The sequence below is a fragment of the Geotrypetes seraphini genome, chromosome 13 (genome assembly GCF_902459505.1).
Source record: "Geotrypetes seraphini chromosome 13, aGeoSer1.1, whole genome shotgun sequence".
NCBI lineage: Eukaryota > Metazoa > Chordata > Amphibia > Gymnophiona > Dermophiidae > Geotrypetes > Geotrypetes seraphini.
In genome coordinates, this window is record NC_047096.1 from 51755000 (window position 1) to 51775648 (window position 20649).

The 20649-nt window shown below is 47.2% G+C and overlaps 1 protein-coding gene across 5 annotated transcripts in view; it reads left to right on the forward strand.

The window, feature by feature from the left end:
* The window catches only part of KIRREL3 (kirre like nephrin family adhesion molecule 3), a 1600598-nt gene that overhangs the window by 184188 nt on the left and 1395761 nt on the right, over positions 1-20649 (forward strand). The gene's annotated exons all lie outside the window — the stretch shown is intronic.

The window sequence follows — 20649 nt, forward strand, 5'->3', positions numbered from 1 at the left end:
CTGCCACTGTATCGAGCAATGGTGCGCCCACATCTGGAATACTGCGTCCAATACTGGTCGCCATACCTCAAGAAGGACATGGCAATACTCGAGAGGGTCCAGAGGAGGGCAACGAGGATGATAAAGGGTATGGAGAACCTTTCATATGCCGAACGGTTGGACAGGCTGGGGCTCTTTACCCTGGAGAAGCAGAGACTGAGAGGGGACATGATAGAAACTTATAAAATCATGAAAGGCATAGAGAAGGTGGAGAGGGACAGATTCTTTAGACTAACAGGGACAACTAAAACAAGAGGTCATTCAGAAAAACTGAGAGGAGACAGATTCATAACGAATGCAAGGAGGTTCTTCTTCACTCAGAGGGTGGTGGACACCTGGAACGCGCTTCCCGGAGAGGTGATAGGACAGAGTACAATTCTGGGGTTCAAAAAGGGACTGGATGACTTCCTGGAAGCGAAGGGGATACCAGGGTACAGATAGAGGTTTACCTTACAGGACATTGAGCGAATAGGGTATGGATATTTTATGTTAGGTAGGGAACACTTTCAGGTCATGGACCTGGGGGGCCGCCGCGGGAGCGGACTGCCGGGCACGATGGACCCCTGGTCTGACCCGGCAGAGGCAACGCTTATGTTCTTATGTTCTTATGATTAAAATAAATTCATCAAAGTGAATCGATGAATTGATTCGAATCAGCAAATCGGACAGCACTAGTTGGAACTCCCCTTCCCCAGAGAACGTTCTCTCTTCTGCCTCTTGGAATTAGCCTGCCTTCCAGTGGGCTCCTTCCTTCCCTCCAGTCTCTAAGGCAGTGTATCACAAATTGTGTGGAGAGGTGCCAGCGCCGGCTGATTGACTACAGGACGTGCCTTTCACTGCAAGAGGAACATCCTGTAGGCAATGAGCTGGCACCAATGCCTCTCTTTCACTCTGGCCCTCTTCCCTGCTTAATACCCCCACCACTACCACCAGTGGTAGCTCAGGGCCTATCTGAAGGGCCTTTACGCATGCGTGTGACATTGATGTGATGACGTCATGTGCTTCCAGGTGCCTCAAGCCGCTGCCACTATGGTTAGTGCACTGTGGCTCAAAAAAGAATCCAACCCTTCCTATACCATGAACCTCTTTGCTCTGTTGGCGTGTTACTTTTAACAGTGTTCTCTCTCTGGGGTTGCTGAAGAACCCAGGGTCTCACAGTCTTCCTTGAATAGAAACCTGAAACACAATGATGAATTTCCCCTCCCCCTGCTTAGTTCCTGCTGAGGTTTAAGTGTAAGGTAAGTATTGGGGATTTCTTTCTATTTTTCAGCCTGCACAAACAATAACATTATCAGCAATTCTTGCAGAAAAGGGATGGAAGGCTCTCTTCTCCTCCTTTCTTTGAGAGCATGGCAAAATGGCCAAAAAAGACTTTCCTCTTACTGTTTACATTCATATTAGCATTCTATAATGCAGGGGTCTCAAAGTCCCTCCTTGAGGGCTGCAATCCAGTCGGGTTTTCAGGATTTCCCCAATGAATATGCATGAGCTCATGTGCATGCACTGCTTTCAATGCATATTCATTTGAGATCCCTGCTATAATGGAACCTTGACACCCAGGTGCTGTTATAAGAGAATCCTCTTGGGTAGCCTTGGTGTGTCTAAAGAGAGGTGTTAAGTTGAAGAATTGCCCTCTTACTAGCTGAGAAAACTATTGTTCAGTCAATAGGCTGCCTCAGATCTGAGCTGAAGATCCCACTGCATTTTGGGATATGTAGTTCACTATATGAGACATGGTCAGAAGAGCAATTAAACTTCTAGGGGCACTTCCTTCTCCTTACTTTATTATCTGCACAACTTAAACTTGGGCTCTAACCAGGAAAAGTCTCTCTTGCTCAGATGGCTCAGATGACTCCCAAAGTATCACATCTCACAAATAAGGTGGCAATGGAGAGAAGGGCTGCTGTAATCAGTGGTGTAATAAGGGGGGTGGTGAGGGGGCAGGCTGCCTGAGAGGCAGTCTTCATGGGGAGTGCCGGTGCCTCTTCTCCTCTCCCCCTTCTGCATACCTCTTTAAATATTTGCCGACTCGAGTAGCATCTTCTACTTGCTGCTTGCGCCGGCATTGGCTCCCTTATGACATCACTTCCTGGTCATGAGACCAGGACATGACATCAGACGGGCACAAGTAGTGAGTGGAAGATGCTCACGCTGGCAAACATTTCAAGAGGTAGGTAGAAGGGTGCTCAAGTGGAGGGGAAGAGTTGGGGGATGGATTTCCAAGCACTGAGGAAGAGTGGGGGTGGGAAAGAATTGCAGGGGGGGGCACTTGGTGATGTCAGGCACCACTGCTCCAGATGCCAGCGTCCCTCGCTATGCCACTGACTGTAATGCTGCAAGGCCTATAACACTGTCATTAAGCATCCACCCTTATCCCAGGTCTATGGCTGGTGTAATTGCAGGCACCTCAATGTTAAGCATATCCTGTAACATTAGCATTCTGTTATGGAACCTGGACATCCAGGTGCTATTATAAAAAAGACTCCTCCTGGGTGGCCTTGGTGTGTCTAAAAGGAGGTGATAAGTTGTAGAATTGCCCTCTTAACAGCTGTCCTCTGGGACAGAAAACTAAATATTATATCTGAAAGTAACTCACTAATTAAATCCAAATCCAAACTTCCAAATTCATTCCAAAGTTTGCTCGATAGATTTAGTGCAGCTCTTAATGCAACAGAAATAACTGGGTAAATTTCATAGAATTATACATGCTCACATTGGCTTAGTAATGTGGGGATTGCTCTGGGCACCATCTTTGTGGGGGCACTGGCACCTCTCCACCCCCCTCAACACACACACCATGCTTGAGCTCTCCCTTCCCTCTACCCTGTACCTCTTTAAATCTTCGCCAACATGATCAACATCTCAGGCCTGCTGCTTGTACTCACCTGGCTCCCCTCTGAAATCACTTCCAGGTTATGGAGCCAGGAAGTGACGTCAGAGGGAAAGCCAACACTGGCGTGAGCATCAGGCTGGAGAAGCTGTTTGTGCTGGTGCAGATTTAATGAGGTACGGGGGGAAGGAAGGGCGCAAGTGGGGGGCAGAAGGTATGGGGCAGAGAGGTGGACACGGGGGGGGGGAGGGGCACCACAGCCCTGAGTTTCTCCTACCCTCACTACTCCACTGAATGCTTATTAGCTAAGTTTAAGTATGACTTGAAAACATCCACAGACCTGCTTCTTTTTATCTGGTAAATTCTCATGTAGGCAAAATTTTACCTAGGATAAAAAGTAGTTAATGGGCAGCAGGGAGGAATGTAAAACCAGCAGGGTTTGTCTGGTCAGCTTCAGAAGTTAGCCAGGCAATCCTTTGAACAACGAGAAACAGATGAAACTACCAAGAGATGGAAAGTGTTAAAAGAAAGAAGTAGTGAAAATGTCAGATCAAGTTTATCACTCCTGCACTAAAGCTAGAGTGAAATAGTACTGGGAGAACTGGAGACAGACGGAGGCTGGGAAGAAGAATTAATTGAGGATTCAGAAGGAATCTGGGGAACTTGTCATTTATTGAAGCAGACAAGCGAGGAGGTCGAGGCAAGCGCAAGAAGCCAGCACGGAGTTACAGTACACAAGGACAGCAATGGTTAAGCCAATTTGCATAAATTATTTCTTGGGAAGACTGTGCCAACACACAAAGAAATAGCATATATTGGTTAGGGGGTAGTTCTATAAGGAGATATCTAGTTTTAGACAACAAGGGCTAGATTCACTAAGCAAACCGATCGTGTACCGATCGATTTGTGACCCCCTTTGCGACCCAATTTCCCTCCGGCCCGATTCACTAACCTCTACTGCGATCTGCTTCCGATCCGTGCATGCAAATGAGGGGAACGGCATGCAAACTAGGCAGTGACCCAATTTCACAAAACAAATTTCGTGATCCGACTGGGCTGGCTGATCAACCCAAGAAGCAACTGCTGGGGACCAATCGCAAACGTCCTTTCCGACTCTCCAGCTCCATTGCTGCCCTGATCTCTTCCCTGCTCTCTGCACGCCCTGCTCTCTTCTGCCCCAAATCTCTCCTGCCTGCCGCCCTGCTCTCCCCCGAATTGCCGCCCTGCTTTCCCCCGAATCTATCCTGCCCTTCCCCGCACTTCAAGTCCGTGGGTTTACAAAAGTAAAATAAAAGTAAAATAAAAGTAAAAAACAAGGTTATATTTCAGCATGACAAAAATCTGCCTAGGTAGAAAAATAAAACGTGCCAGCATTGTATCTATTTCTTTCCAGGAATGTGTGCCAGAAGCTGGCGCTTTCTTTATGGAGAGCCAGAGTTTTTTTCAACTGGGCTCTGTGGAACTGTGTGTTATCCCAGGACAAGCAGGCATGATATTCTCACATGTGGGTGACGTCATCTACGGAGCCCCGGCGCGGACAGCTTTTCAAGCAAACTTGATTGAAGTTTCAAGTTTGCACACTGCACCACGCATGTGCATGCCTTCTCGCCCACTAGAGGGCGCATCCCACCTCGTGGTCCTCAGTTCAAAATTTTCCGCGGAGCAAGAAAGCCCTGTGGATCTGAGCTCCAGTGTTTTTGCCTTCTAGCTGCCGCGTTTAGTTTGTTTTTCCCTTCTAATTAGTTCGCGGTGCTGTTTTCCTTTCGTTTCTTTTCAAAAAAAAAAAAAAAAAAGTCTTCCGTTTTTCGTCGGGCTCCGGGGGCTCCCGGAAGCCGTGGCCGCGGGACGTCGGTACGTTCCCGGCCTTCTTCTTTTCTTCGTGGATGTCCCGTCCTGTTACGGGATTCAAAAAGTGCAGCCGGTGTGAGAGGTTGCTTTCCATCACTGACCCTCACCGGTGGTGCATTGTCTGTCTTGGGCCCGAACATCCGACAGACTCGTGTGATCGCTGTGCTACCTTCCAAAACAGGGCCCTCCGTCGCCGTAAGGCAAGAATGGCCGAATTGTTCGCCGTCGACGCGCCGCCTAAGGCCTCGACGTCGGCCTCGGCTTCGGCCCCGGCCTTGACCTCGGCCTCGGCGTCCTCGGGGGCCTCGGCCTCGCCTCGGCCCTCTTCCTCGAAGACGTCGTCAGTGAAGCAAGCTTCGGGTAAGTCCTCTGTTCCATCCCCTTCAGCAAAGAAGCCATCCTCGAGTCAGGCCAAGGCGGGTGGGTCGACCCCGGCCCCGCATCGGACCTCGACTCCGCACACCCCGAGGGAATACTCGAGACCGAGGTCGCCCTCCAGGGAGTGTGCCCCGGACTCGGAACTCCCCACCTTCGTGGGGATTCCGGCCTTCCAGGATCTCCTCCGAGCTCTGATTTCATCGGAGCTGTCGGGAGCCCTGGAAGTGTTGCAGCGTGCTGCGGTTCCGGCGGCCTCGACCTCGGCCTGGGCGCCTTCGGTCTCGGAGGCCCCGGCCTCGGCTCCCTCGGGAGCCCCGGCTTCGGCGACCTCGGTCTCGGGTACGGGGGCCCCGTCCACCTCGGTCTCGGCCCCGCCCCGGACCTCGACCTCGGGGGAACCCCCTGAGCGGAGCGTAAGGCCCAAAGAAAAGTTGCGCAGAGTGCGCCGTCTTTCCTCCTCTTCCTCCGGGTCTTCCAGACACGCCTCGCCCTCGACGCGACCTCGGACGGGGCGTCGATCGAGGAAGTCTAAGCGGCCCCGAGGCTCGCCTCGGCGCGACCGTTCCTCGTCGTTCGGGGGCGAGGCGCTGCAGGTGTCGGAGTTGCGCCTCGACAACCCGAGGCTCCTCCGCTCACCCCATGGGAAGTCTTCCCGGGCCGCCTCGCCGAGGAAACGGGAGAGTGTCCCACGAACCCCGGGGTCCTCACCCAAGGGTTCTGCGAGGAGGATAACTTCCCCTTCCCCCTCGAGGGCCCTCGAGAGGGGATCCTGGGATTCGGGATCGGTTAGGGATCCTCATTATTCCCATGAGGCCTCCCCCCTCTCCTCGGTGGGGCGGTCGAGAACCCCGTCTCCCCAGGCTAGGCCGTCCTCATTTTCATCCTTCGTTCAGGACATGGCCCAAGCCCTGGGGATTGACCTGATGGTAGGCTCTCGGTATTCCAAAGAATTTTTGGAAGAACAGGACCTCCCCAATCTTCCTAGGGAGGTGCCTAGACTCCCTCTCAACAGCGTCCTTCTGCAAACCTGGCTGCAGAACTTGTCAAACCCTCTTACAGTCACGTCTGTGCCTTCAAAAATGGAATCAAAGTATAGGACGATTCCCCCTAAAGGGTTCGATAAGGCGCAGCTCTCACACCAGTCTCTTCTGGTGGAGTCTGCCCTTAAAAAATCACAACCCTCATGGGTTTCTGCGGCGGTCCCACCAGGCAGGGAGGGGCGGACCCTGGACAAGTTTGGCCGGCGCCTCTATTCAAATTCCCTGATGGCCACCAGGGTTCTAAATTACGCCTTCACCTTTTCCTCCTATTTGCGGGGTATGGTGAAGGACCTTCCTCAATATCGAAACTCGTTACCGGACTCCCAAAGAGCAGGATTCGATAAATTTATGTCCAACCTGTCTCAATTGCGGTTGTACCTATTCCACGCAGTGTACGACGCCTTTGAGCTGGTTTCGAGGGTGTCGGCCCTCGCGGTGGCCATGCGCCGCTTGGCCTGGCTTCGCACCCTCGACATGGACCCAAACCTGCAGGAACGCCTGGCAGACTTGCCTTGTGTGGGGTCCGAGTTATTCGACGAGTCATTGGATGCGGCGACCAAACGCTTGTCGGAACAGGAGCGCTCTCTAGCATCCCTGGTCCGCCCCAAACCTAGACCCCCGCCGCAGAAACCCTTTCGGCCTCCGCCGCGCCGATACCCTCAGAAATCGACCCCGGCTTTCTCGAGACCGCCTCCGAGACGTCCGTCTCAGCGAGGCAGAGGGGGACAAACCCAAGCCCAAGCGCAGGGCCCTTCTAAGCCCGCGCCTTCCTTTTGACGGGCTGAGCGGACGGGGCGGGTTCCCCTCCGCACTTTCACAGGAACCCCTTCCTATCGGGGGCCGTCTTCGGTCCTTCCAGGAGGCATGGACCGGGATTACCTCAGACGCTTGGGTGCTCCGGATCGTCTCCGAGGGCTACTCGCTCAACTTTGTGTCCTCGCCGCCGGACAGTCCACCAAGTTTAGTCCCCTGCAACCGTTCGCAGCTACCGACCCTTATAACCGAAGCCAAAGCCCTCTTGAAGCTTCGGGCAGTCGAGCCGGTCCCCAAGGACCAGTGGGGTACGGGGTTTTACTCCCGCTACTTTTTGGTCCCAAAAAAGACCGGGGACCTGCGCCCCATACTGGACCTCAGGAAGCTCAACAAATTCCTGGCCCGGGAGAAGTTTCGAATGCTATCTCTCCCGGCTTTGTACCCCCTCTTGGGGGAAGGGGACTGGATGTGCTCCCTCGACCTGAAGGAAGCATACACCCATGTTCCGGTGCACCCCGCCTATCGAAGATTCTTACGATTCCAGGTGGGGGACCTCCACCTCCAGTACAGGGTACTGCCCTTCGGCCTGGCCGCGTCCCCACGAGTATTCACGAAGTGCATGGTGGTGGTTGCAGCAGCCCTCAGGTCACGTGGACTCCATGTGTTCCCTTACCTGGACGATTGGCTCATCAAAGCCCCGACCAGGGAGGGGGTTATCTCAGCGACCCGACAGTCTATTGCCTTCCTGCAAACTCTCGGGTTCGAGATAAACTTTCCAAAGTCTCAGTTGAGGCCGTCGCAGTCTCTTCAATTCATAGGTGCGGTGCTGGACACGGTGCGCCTACGCTCCTACCTGCCGAACCAGCGGTTGGAAACCTTGGTACAGATGAGCCGCCAGGTCTCCCAACTATCGAGGGTGTCGGCCAAGCGCATGATGATGCTGCTGGGCCATATGGCCTCGACGGTACATGTCACGCCGTTTGCAAGGCTACATCTGAGGATCCCTCAGTGGACCCTCGCGTCCCAGTGGCGTCAAGAGTGCGACCCGGTGTCTCGCCTCATTTCGGTAACGCCGCCCTTGCGGAAATCGCTGCGTTGGTGGACAGACTCTTCAAATCTGTCCATGGGGCTATTGTTTCGCACTCCGCCTTTTCGCAAGGTCCTGACCACGGACTCCTCGGAGTACGCGTGGGGAGCCCATCTCGACGGTCTTCGCACGCAGGGCCTGTGGTCGACAGAAGACCGTCAGTGTCATATCAACGTGCTAGAGCTGCGAGCCATCTTCCTAGCACTTCGAGCCTTCGTTCACATATTGCAGGACCAGGTGGTCCTCGTCCGCACGGACAACCAGGTGGCAATGTACTATGTGAACAAGCAGGGAGGAACGGGGTCATGGCCCCTCTGCTCCGAAGCCCTTCGCCTCTGGGAGTGGGCGGCCTCCCGGAACATCTTCCTCCGGGCGGTCTACATCCAAGGAGAACGAAATTGCCTGGCGGACAAACTGAGTCGACTTCTGCAACCGCACGAGTGGACTCTACACTCAGCAGTTCTACGCGAGGTTTTCGCTCGCTGGGGAACGCCACAGGTGGATCTGTTTGCCTCTCCGGAGACACACAAACTACCACTATATTGTTCTCGGATGTACTCGCAGGACCGTCTGGAAGCGGATGCCTTCCTACTCGACTGGGAAGGGAGGTTCCTGTATGCATTCCCCCCGTTCCCTCTGATCATGCGAACGTTGGTACACCTAAAATCGTCCACGGCCACGATGATTCTCATAGCACCTCGGTGGCCGCGTCAGCACTGGTTCTCCCTGCTGCTCCAGCTCAGTGCCAGGGAGCCTCTTCCCCTGCCTGTCTCTCCTTCTCTGCTGTCTCAGAGTCAAGGATCCATGTTACATCCCAACCTGCAGTCATTGCACCTGACAGCCTGGTTTCTTGTTCCCTGACTCCTCCGGACCTGTCTCAATCGGTGAAGGAGGTGTTGGAAGCCTCCCGCAAGATCTCGACGAGGCTTTGCTATGCGCAGAAATGGACCAGGTTTTCCACCTGGTGCTCGTCTTTTCACCTGGACCCGGTATCAGTCCCGGTATCCTCGGTTTTAGAATATTTGTTTCATTTGTCGCGCTCCGGCTTGAAAACCACTTCGGTGCGGGTTCATCTCAGTGCGATTTCTGCTTTCCACCAACCTCTGGAGGGACGCCCTCTGTCACTCCATCCCTTGGTGACACGCTTCATGAAAGGGTTACTCAGGGTTTGTCCCCCTCTTAAGCCCCCGTCTGTCGTGTGGAATTTGAATGTGGTTCTGGCTCAACTGATGAAACCCCCGTTTGAGCCACTCAACAAGTCCCTCTTGAAATTTCTGACTTGGAAAGCGGTGTTTCTAATTGCCCTCACCTCCGCCAGACGGATTGGGGAGTTGCAAGCCTTGGTTGCGGACCCTCCTTTCACTGTCTTTCATCACGACAAGGTGGTTCTCCGCACCCATCCTAAGTTTTTACCTAAAGTTGTTTCTGACTTCCACCTCAATCAGTCCATTGTCCTTCCTGTGTTCTTCCCGAAGCCCCACTCCCATCCTGGCGAGACGGCGCTTCACACGCTTGACTGTAAGAGGGCGTTGGCATATTATCTTCAACGCACCAGGTCTCATCGGAAGGTTCCTCAATTGTTTTTGTCCTTCGATCCCAATCGATTAGGACATCCAGTTTCCAAGCGCACTCTGTCTAACTGGTTGGCCGCTTGCATTTCCTTCTGCTACGCTCAGGCTGGCCTTCCTCCCCCGGGTCGAGTCACGGGGCACAAGGTCCGAGCGATGGCAGCTTCGATAGCCTTCCTCCGATCCACTCCAATGGAGGACATATGTAAGGCTGCCACTTGGTCTTCGGTTCATACATTCACCTCTCATTACTGCCTGGACACTTTATCCAGGAGTGACGGCCGGTTCGGCCAGTCAGTTTTGCAAAATCTGTTTTCCTAAATTGCCATCCTCCCACCTGCCCTTTTTTTGGTTAGCTTGGAGGTCACCCACATGTGAGAATATCATGCCTGCTTGTCCTGGGATAAAGCACAGTTACTTACCGTAACAGGTGTTATCCAGGGACAGCAGGCATATATTCTCACAACCCGCCCGCCTCCCCGGGGATGGCTTCATTGCTAGTTATGGAACTGAGGACCACGAGGTGGGATGCGCCCTCTAGTGGGCGAGAAGGCATGCACATGCGTGGTGCAGTGTGCAAACTTGAAACTTCAATCAAGTTTGCTTGAAAAGCTGTCCGCGCCGGGGCTCCGTAGATGACGTCACCCACATGTGAGAATATATGCCTGCTGTCCCTGGATAACACCTGTTACGGTAAGTAACTGTGCTGTGTCTGCGTGTTGATTTGTCATCCGAAGTCCCTGTTTTCACAAATGTTTGTACCACTGACACAGGAGTCAGCTCTGCCGGTGCTGTGAATGTTTTGAGAAGGGAGAAAGGGTTTCAAGGGCCGGTTGTTAAAGCGTCTCTGAGTTTTTGAGTTTAAAAAGGATAATAATGATGCATGAAAGTATGGGTTTCTGCCCTTCCCTAGGAGAGCAGGAGAGTTGGGGCCTGGAAAAAAAACGGACACAAAACACATACGGAGACTATCTGCAAGGATAGCAGATGGTCTGCGCATGCGTCAGGATCGCACACTAGCAATCCGTGCGGGCAGAGGGGGGCGTTTCTACGATGGCCCTCATTAGAATTTTTTGCTGTTGTGAATTGGTCGGGCCTGCTGGAATCGGTCACAGATCAGCCACAGAAATCAGGTTAATGAATTTAGCCCCAAGAATGGTCAATTCTAGTCATTTATATGCTTAAGTGGGTAGTTTTGCTTATAAATGACCTCCGACAGAAGGGGGCACCATGCTTTGATGGCATATGCTTTGCTGGGGATCCCGTTCATGGGTGCAATTTCGACAGTGTGGGGGATGAATACTATAATTTACATGTGTTTATGCATACCTCTAGGGAGGGGCCTTTTATACCAGCTATAAGGTTGAAAGCTATGCCTTTGGTAGTTTCACTACCTGCAGGGCCTACCACGAGGGACAGGTTTCAGTGGAGATGTCAGACTAACGATGTACCATCCATCTGGGCAGCAGCAGATGGACAGTGTTGGAGGTGGGAGTCACGTTTGATTCAACAATGACGACAACATCGAGTTTCTGCTGTGTAGAAGGAAGGCCCGACAATCTACTTTTGTATTCGCTAAGACTCGAACACGAGTCAGTGGCATACGGTTGGTGTAAGTGGTCAAACCTAAATGTATGTGCATTCTCTGCCATTTGTACTGATATTCTGTAAAGAAAAGTAGGCACCTGCCCCTCGATATTAAGTGCTATTTAACTGGCCAGGAACAAATGCCGACTAAGGGTAGTTATGCACAAAACTGCTAAATAGTACAAATCAGCACCAATTATACCCCCTTCCCCCCTTTTTTTTATTAAGCTGTGGTAGAGGTTTCTACCGCAACCTGGAGTGTTAAATGTTCTGACACTCATGGGAATTCTATGAGTGTCGGAGCATTTAGTGCTCTGGATTACGGTAGAAACCTCCACCACGGCTTATTAACAAAAGGGGGGGAGGCACTAACCAATTATTGACTGTTAATGTCAATTAGCAGCTACTTATCGATGGACACTATTCTATAAACTAATGAGCCCAACTTTGAATATTAAGTATAAAATTCTGCACATAAGTTTATAGAATTAGAGCAATAGTGGCCTAAATAATTGACAGTATCCACACAGCAGCTTTACTCCTCTATATGTATTTTAAGCAGCATTCACGATCCAGAGAGTGGTGCTGAATATACTTGAATAATTTAAACTCTGGCTGGCTGTTTTGAAAATGTCCATGTCGGTGTTTAACTCTCAGGTCAATTCTTTTTTACTTCCATTCTTTTTACAGTTACCAGAGAGGACCAAAAATTTCCAGGACCCATTTTAAACATTGCTGCAGTTGCTAATTTGTTTCTTCAATTTCTAACTAGCCGTCTCCTGCATTAATGCTGCAGAATCTGTACTTAGCTGAGACTCAGTGGGAAGATTTCAGGATATTACTGTGATATTCTGTGTTACTGATGGGAGAAGAAAGGTGGACCCTAAAATACAATATGGTTACATTTAAGGGAAATAAATAAAGAATTAAACTGCTGTATTCTCAGTACCTGAAAATGGCGAAAGGGACTCCAACATAAGGCAGCAAACAGAGGGAGTGAAAATGCCAGAGGAGACTCAGCAAAATGCAGAGCTAAGGGACTGAAAACCAGACTTGGAAGCGGTTGATTAAGTTGTGTGGAACACAGCAAATGACACACCTACCCAAGGAATGCTATAAATTTTTTAAAGAGGTCCAAAGAAATGAAGACTATTTTTAAGGTCTGCTGCTTTAATGGGTTCATAATGACTTTTAAAGCTTCACTCGGTTAAGAAATAGTGTTCATTCTATAATTGCATATAATTATACATTTTCATAATCCAGGGCAACAAAGCAAAGTAAATCTACTGGCTCAATTATAAGACTTTTAATGATGAGCAACCCCTGCTGGAACAGTAGACGTGCCTTACTCTTTCTGTTGGGTTATGAACAGCCTTCCTGCATCAGGGAATATTAAACAGAAAAGAAGAGACATATTTGTTTTGCAGTCCAGAAATCAAAAATCCATGGAAATTAGCCTTTGAAAGTCAACATTACCTTACATTAGCAACTTTTATTCCGCCTTAACCTTGCCATTCTAGGCAGATTACTAAAGAGGTAAACTGGACATTTCCAGGAGTATTACAGGATTAGCTGCTAATTACAAGATTGTGTCTGGGACTGAAATGAGGGATATTTTGACATGGCATTAGGTAGTTAGTCTAGACCAGGGATAGGCAATTCCGGTCCTAGAGAGCTTTATTTTGAATAGTTAAATTATTTATTTATAATTTGTAATCACATTATATGTATTATTATATTAAGAATGAAGATAAAGATGGGAGAAAATGATTGTTTAATATAATAATTGTATAGTGAATAGTGTGTTTGTGCAGTTTTTCTGATTTACCGTTTGTATTGCACTATCGAAGATTGAAAATCAATAATGATTAAAAAAAAAAAAATGATATATTGTGAGCTCACCAGGACAGAGAGGGAATATTATTTTATTGCACTTTTGTAAGTTGTTTTTACTAAAAAAACCAATAAACAGTTTTTAAAATGCTTGAGTACCTGAATAAATTCATGTAAACCGTTCTGAGCTTCCCTGGGAGAACGGTATAGAAAATTGAATAAATAAATAGCGCCGGCAGTGGCGGTAACTGCTCCGATGCTCATAGGAATTCTGTGCGTGTCAGAGCAGTACCGCCACTGCTGGCGCTAAAACCCGTGCTACACGTTAGTAAAGGAGGGGGAAAGTTTTTGAATAGCAGGGTCTTTATTTGTCTTCGGATGGTTTTGTAATCAGGCGTTGTTAATAGAATGTGGGCAAGTTGGTGGTCTAGTTTTTCTGTGATCACATCATTCTTTCCATTCATAATGGCTATGTAATAGTTGTTTGATACCTCTATGAAATGATCTGGGATTCTCCATTCAATTTCCAATAAGAAAGTGTCCACAGTCACAGATGGCCAAATATTCTGTATCACAATTGGGTTTGCAACTCAAGAGCCAATGTATAAAACTGTGTATTAGAACCTTACACTGAGTTTCAGCATGTGAAGGTCACTTGTAAAACTAGACTCTTGAGTTTAGGCATTGGGTCTTTATCTGCCATCATGTTTCTATGTTTGTATGTGTACGTTCACAAAAAATAGCACCTTGAGTATTGCAGTCCTATTCTGATTGCCGTATCTAGTATTTTATAGACACCCACGTGTCTATGAATCTTTATAAAACAAGCTAAAAATCAGCCCCTATGTCCAGTAGCGTAGTAAGGCGGAGCGGTCCGCCCTGGGAGCTGTCTTGGTGAGGGCAAAGGCACACATCCTCCTCTCTGCCCCCCCTCTCAACCGTTCCCCCACTGCCACGTGTGCGCATTATTTCCCTTCCTCCGTACCCCCAAGCTGCTGTTGCACCAGCATCAGCTCTTCCTCTGATGTCATTTTCTGGACCCATGCCTAGGAAGTGACATCAGAGGAAGAGCTGACGCTGGTGCAACAGCAGCTCATGCCAGGAACGTTACAGAGGTATAGGAGGAGAGGGAAGCAGCATTCACATGGCAGGAGGAGTGGGGAAGGAGTATGTGAAGGTAGGGGGCAGAAAAAAGGGCGGGGAGGGGCACCCACACCCCAGATGCCTCTCACGCTTGCTATGCCACTGACTATGTCATGTTCAAAAATTAGGTGACCTGTTATAAAATTGCTCTCTACATACCTAGATCTGGAATAAATTTTATTTCTCCCTCCGGATTCGCTGTGATAGGGAATTAACAGACCCGCGAAAACAGAAAAACCGCAAATAACTTTTTCATATGTTATTCGCTGTTTTCTATTATGTTTAAATCTTTTTTATTAGAGAACAGATACCAGTGATACAAAAGCTAATTCACAAGTCAAAATTGTTTTTTAACAACAATGGCTACCCACCATGGAGGACTGTACTCTTATATTCTCCACAGGGACACCCAGACCCAAGTACCCCACCCCAGAACTCCACCCTAACACCCCCCCCACCCAAAACAATGTACAGACCAGTATCAGAACTTAAACAGGTAGGGCAGTATGCAATTGAAGTCCATTCAAAATACGGCATGAATATGGTGAAACCACGAATAACATGGTGGGAGACCTGGTCTGTTTCTGAAGAAGAGGCAAAACACGGTGAAGAAAGTGCTGGAAATCAGCGATTTTCTCTGTAAACACTTGGAATCAGCGATTTCTCTATGCAAGCTGATGTAATTTGGGGGGAGGAGTCAGCAAGCTAAAACCACGAATAATCAAAATCACGATTGCTGAAACCACAAATATGGAGGGAGAAGTGCAGTTTTCTTGTGATCTATGGAAGCTTTCATCAAAGGCACTAACTTTTCAAAATTATTGGGGGTACTAAACCCTATGGAAATTACCTCTCCTTGGACACAGTCAAGGAGTTTGTTCAAGAATGGGGGTGCTCCAGCACCCACAGAACTAGCTCTTATGCATTCCACCTGAGACTTTGACAGTGGTTATACAATAGTAAGATCTCACAAGAATGTACAAAGCAGAGAACATAAGAACATAAGCAGTGCCTCTGCTGGGTCAGACCAGAGGTCCATCATGCCCAGCAGTCTACTCACGCGGCGGCCCATCAGGTCCAAGACCTGTATAGTGATCCTCTATCTATACCAGAGTTAGGGAACTCTGGTCCTTGAGAGCCGTATTCCAGTCAGGTTTTCAGGATTTCCCCAATGAATATGCATTGAAAGCAGTGCATGCAAATAGATCTCATGCATATTCATTGGGGAAATCCTGAAAACCCGACTGGAATACGGCTCTCGAGGACCGGAGTTCCCTACCCCTGGTCTATACCCTTCTATCTATCCCCTTTTCATTCAGGAAGTTATCTAATCCCTTCTTGAACCCCAATACCGTACTCTGTCCTATTATACCCTCCGGAAGCGCATTCCAGTCCAATACTCCTTCATGTTTGATTGCATTGCTCTTGAGTAACCTGTGCCAGGCAATATCTCAGTCGGCTGGGGCACAAGTAATTAAAGCCTCAAAACACCCAGAGTTCCCAAGGTCTAGAAGAGAGTATGAACTTAATCCTCGCTGACTCTTCCATTCCCAGCCCAGTCTATATCACTAAATCTAACATCAGAAAGCACCAGACAAACCTTAGCCAACCAATCAAGTTGCCAGGTTGGTTGCTGCGACCCCTGCCATTATCATTTTCTCCTTACTGCAGTCACATGAAGTGGACAGGCAGTTGATGACAGTCTACGTGGAGACTGTTCTCCAAATATGCAACGATTTCAATTGTTATAAAATTCCTTAGATGTATGAAATGTATAGGTGCGTTAACAAACAGTTAAGACATTTTGAGAGAAGCATCTTGTGGTCCATAAAGCATACATTTTCTCAAGTGATTCATATTCCTAGGGCTGTCACTTTTCACCAGAGCTAAAAACTGAACTGAACATCTTGCGTTTTTTTCATGGCTACATGTGAAACTGAAATGATTTTTCCCCTTTGGGCTTGCAAAAAGAATGGATCTATTAAAAGCAGAAGCATTTTTCAGCAAACAGAAAAAGCATAAGAAACAATGAAAACCCATTAAACCTGGAAAAGGTCACCTGCCCCTTGGATCTGATGGAGATATACAGGGCTCTAGCGCTTCTAGTTTAAAATGACAGGTTGTTTTCCACTACTTAGAAAGTAATTATAAATCATATCTTTTAACATTATTTCCCAAATCGGAATAGGAACACATGTCTTTAAGATCAACATGAACATTAATGGCTCCATTGAAAGTCTACAGCAGCGTCTCTCAAACTTTTTTAGCTCTAGCACACTAAACGGAGCAAATGTTTTTTTGTGGCACATTATAATTGAAATAATAAAATTGCAAAACCAGTAAAAAAATAAAAATTGAAAGCTATTTATTTAAAGTTCTTTAAGCTATGTATGTGTAATTGTAACAAGGGTGAAATCAAAGTAGATATGTGTGAATATCAGCAAGAAATTCAGAGAAATCTCCAAAGGGTTCACTCTTTTCTAATGTCTCTTAGAGCACCCTTGTAATGAAAAAGTTGTGCTACTTTTGGGATCTACTTGTACTGGTTAAGCATCATTTGGCCACGGGAAAAAAAATGCAGACAGCAAGGATGATTTGCTGAGCTGCCATGCAACAAATATGGAAAGTATATGTTCATAGTCAGTTGCTTGGCTTCCACAGTAATGTGTCAGGAATCTGAAAGATCTAATGGGGAGAAAAGTCTCCCAAAGACTGTACCCAGTTAGCAAATTAGGTCATTGTTCTGAGTTATTAATTTTAATGCTTTAAGAAAGGCAGCAGGTTTCTGTTTTCAGTAAATGGGATTTCATAAAAGTACAACGAATAATTATGTGAAATGCAAGGCAGGTGTTACAGAAAATGGGAAGAAAGAGTGGTTCATTGCAGATGGCTGTGGATTTCTCACTGTGGTTCTTCCTGCCCTCTATGGTCTTGAAGGAATTATCTCTCCTTTTGTTTTTCTTGTGAAAGGTCAGTTAGCATTTTGTGAATGTACAAGGGATGCAAGCAGCCAGAGGAAGGTCAGTGGGCATCTGCTACATCAGTGGTTCTAAACCCTGACCTTGAGGACCACCAACAATCAGGTTTTCGTGATAGCCCTAATGAATATGCATGAGAGAGATTTGCATGTAATGGAGGTGAAAGGGTTGGGAACCACTGTCCTAGATTAATTACATTGTGGGGTATATATGATAACCATTCAAGAGAAAAATAACTGTGCACCGAGATTAGGAGTGACATATGACCTACAGCAAGTACTGTCAGAAGTCGTGGCAGCCATTTTGAGGAAGCTGCTACTAGGGGGAAGGAGTGAGGGAAATTCACTTCTGCCCCACAAACCCTGCTGGACCACCAGGGAGGTCAGGTAAGCCCCGTGGAGGGTACTATTTTGACTAGAAGGTGGGTAAGGGGATGTTGACCTTTGGGGGGGTTGTGGGGAGGACTCTGAGACATATCAGGGTAACTTAGGGGCCTACAAATCTTGTCAGTGGGGCAGAGGGGAGATCAAAGGGATAGGGGCACAGGAGGCTAGAGAAAAATGACAGATAGACACAAAAACCTAAAGTTAGGCGTGTGTCCAAATAAATAAGCCCAATTAACGACTTTAACAAGCAATAATTGAAAGTTAGATATCCAAGAACTGTGCACGATTCACAAAATAGATGTCCACAATTTCATGGATGCCCATCGGAAAAAGCTGTGTTTAATGGATAGGCGTGGACATCCATTTACATAATTACATGCTACGCAGCGTCACGTCTACATTCTCGCCTAAAATGTATATGTTGCAAAAGCAGGTCTACTTTTGAGCGTTAGTTGGGTGCGAGTTAGGTGGACATGACTTAGGCGTCACTTAGGCGTGTCGGAGGCATCCACATATAGGTGAACAGGGCTTCTATTTTTTGAGATAAAGAGGACTTCAGTTTGATATTAAGGTCAAAAGATGTTTGATAATGCATTACTTAAACACATGAAAAAAATATATACATTACATATTAAACCTTCTATTTTTTGGTGAAAAGAGAACTCCTTTGCAAAACCAGGTATATTTTAGGATGTTAGTTGAACACGAGTTATGTGAGCGCGACTTAGGCGTCACTTAAGTGTGCTGGAGATGTCCACATATAGGTGAACAGGGCTTCTATTTTTTTGGGTAAAGTGGATGCCAGTTTGATATTACGGTCAAAAGATGTTTAATAATGTATTACTTAAGCAAAGCACATGAAAAATATATATATATATTGCATACTAAATCTTCAATTTTGGGGGGATAATGAGGACTCATCTTTGATAATAATAGAAAAAGATGTTTAATAATGCATTATTCAAGCAAAGCACATGGAAAAAAAAATCTATCTATCTATCTATCTATTTTATTTTTTCATGTGCTTTGATTGAGGAACACAGAGGCCAAAAGAGGAACTGGACAAGTGTTGAAGGTACATGCTTGATATTTATCCTAGAGAAATGACTGCTTTATGAATCAAGATAATATAAGTTTGGCTTTTGAATGGACATGTGGTTTACTATCTGAGTGTGTGTGGTGCAGTGGTTAGAGCTACAACCTCAGTACTCTGAGTTTGTGGGTTCAAACCCTTCATTGCTCCTTGTGACCCTGAGCAAGTCATTTAATCCCATTGAGCCCACCAGGACAGAAGGAAAATATGATAAAGTAGCCGAATATAAAATTGGCTGCCTTCTGCATTCAATTTATGAAACAGTATACCCCTATCTCTAGAACATCAGCATCTGGTATGGGAAATCCTAGTAGAGCATCACACAGGTGTCTTAAGCAGCCTAGTGAGTGGGCTAATAAGCCATAGAGAGGAAAACCAAGACCCATAAGCTACTCTAGCCATTACATTCATGGTGGAAAGTGCGAGCCCACCAAAACCCATCAAAATTCTACTATACCGCCATAAAGGTGCCACCTGAAGCCGTAAGGGCTATTGGGGTAGTAGACAGGTGGGTATAGTAGGTTTGGGGAGAGTTTTGGTGGTCTCACCATACTTTATAAGGGGATTATGGTGTGATGTACTTCTGGCACCCTTTATGTAAAGTTCAAAGCAGTCTCCTCTAAAGTGCCCCATTGCTCTATTGACTTGTCTGTGTGGCCAGTCTATTACAATACTCACCTCTCCCATGTCTGGATTTGGATGTTTTCAACTTTGACGTTTCTGTGGTTGAAAACAGTGAACAAAATTAGGTGTCCTAAGGATGGACATCCTGGCGGCCAAGATGTCCAAATAGACGATTTATGGGGGGAAAAAAATTGGATGTCCAGTAGTTTAAAAAATGGCCATTTCTCTGCTGCCGACTTTGGATGTCTTGCGGGAAACGTCCAAAGTTGGACTGAGACGAACTATCGAAAATGATCCTCCACGCATTCTGCTGGCCAAGCATTAGAACAGGCCTGTTTAAGAAAGGGCTGCCACCAGGGACTAACTTTACAAAATCTATCTTTATTGGCAAGTATAACACAGACTGTACAACCATAAAATATAACTTTGAACCAATCTGCGGGAGGGGAGGGTGTATATGGGGCATTCTAACACCCATCTAGGAAATATATTACTGAGATAGCAGACTAGAACTTTATCCACAACAGCACAGCAAAAACAGACCCTAATGACAGATTCTACATATTAACAGTGTATAGAAATAAAATAAATATGTATGTATAAATAATATGGAGATACAGCATGTGCATTTCTTCAATATAAAGCATGCCAGCCAAGTATCGGTAACTGAAAAGCAACCTAATTTGCTGTTTGCATCATTCTCTAGAGATCCCTTTGCTGTGACTAAGGACGCTTTGGTCTATATGCTGCCACCTGAATGCTCAGGAGTTGGGCAGGGAGCTAAAGACAGGTGCACTGGCAGCTTCTGTGCTGCTGGAAAGACAGAACCCAGCCGAGGCCTGCTGCTCGAACAGGTCTTAGCAGCATCTAAAAATATCCCAGCCAGCAGGGGATGACATCTCCTACGGCAAAAGAAGGCGATTATGCTCATCCTGTAACTAAAGCATTTCCAAGTTTCACGTTTCAAAACAGTGTGTGTTTTTCTTATCATAAATTTGCAATGAAACAGATCTCTCCAATCTAGGGCAATGGGGCAGTTTACTGTTCTGCATATAAAGAATTGGGGCTTTTCATTTTGTCTGATCCAGCAGTCTGATTGAGCAATAAGAACAGGCTTGCAAAACCTGCAGTATTAAACACAGCTCACCTTTTATTCCCTTTAACTGAGACAAGGGGACAAGTAATAGGACCCCCCCCCAAAAAAAAAAAAAAAAGGCAGAGAATGGAAGCAGGTCAGTACCAGCAGGTTATAACTTCTGAGAAACCAGCTGAGTCAGTGCCAGCAGGTTGCAGATTAGTAGTGGCTGGATACTGTCCAGCAGGGCCACAGGGACCTAGATGGCCAGGTGTTCTAGCAATAGCATCACTGCTTTTGGCAGCTGCCTGAATAATTACAAAACTCAGTCGTAAGACCAAGGAAAAGGGGCTGAGTACTGGATTTAATATAGCTTCATCTATCTAT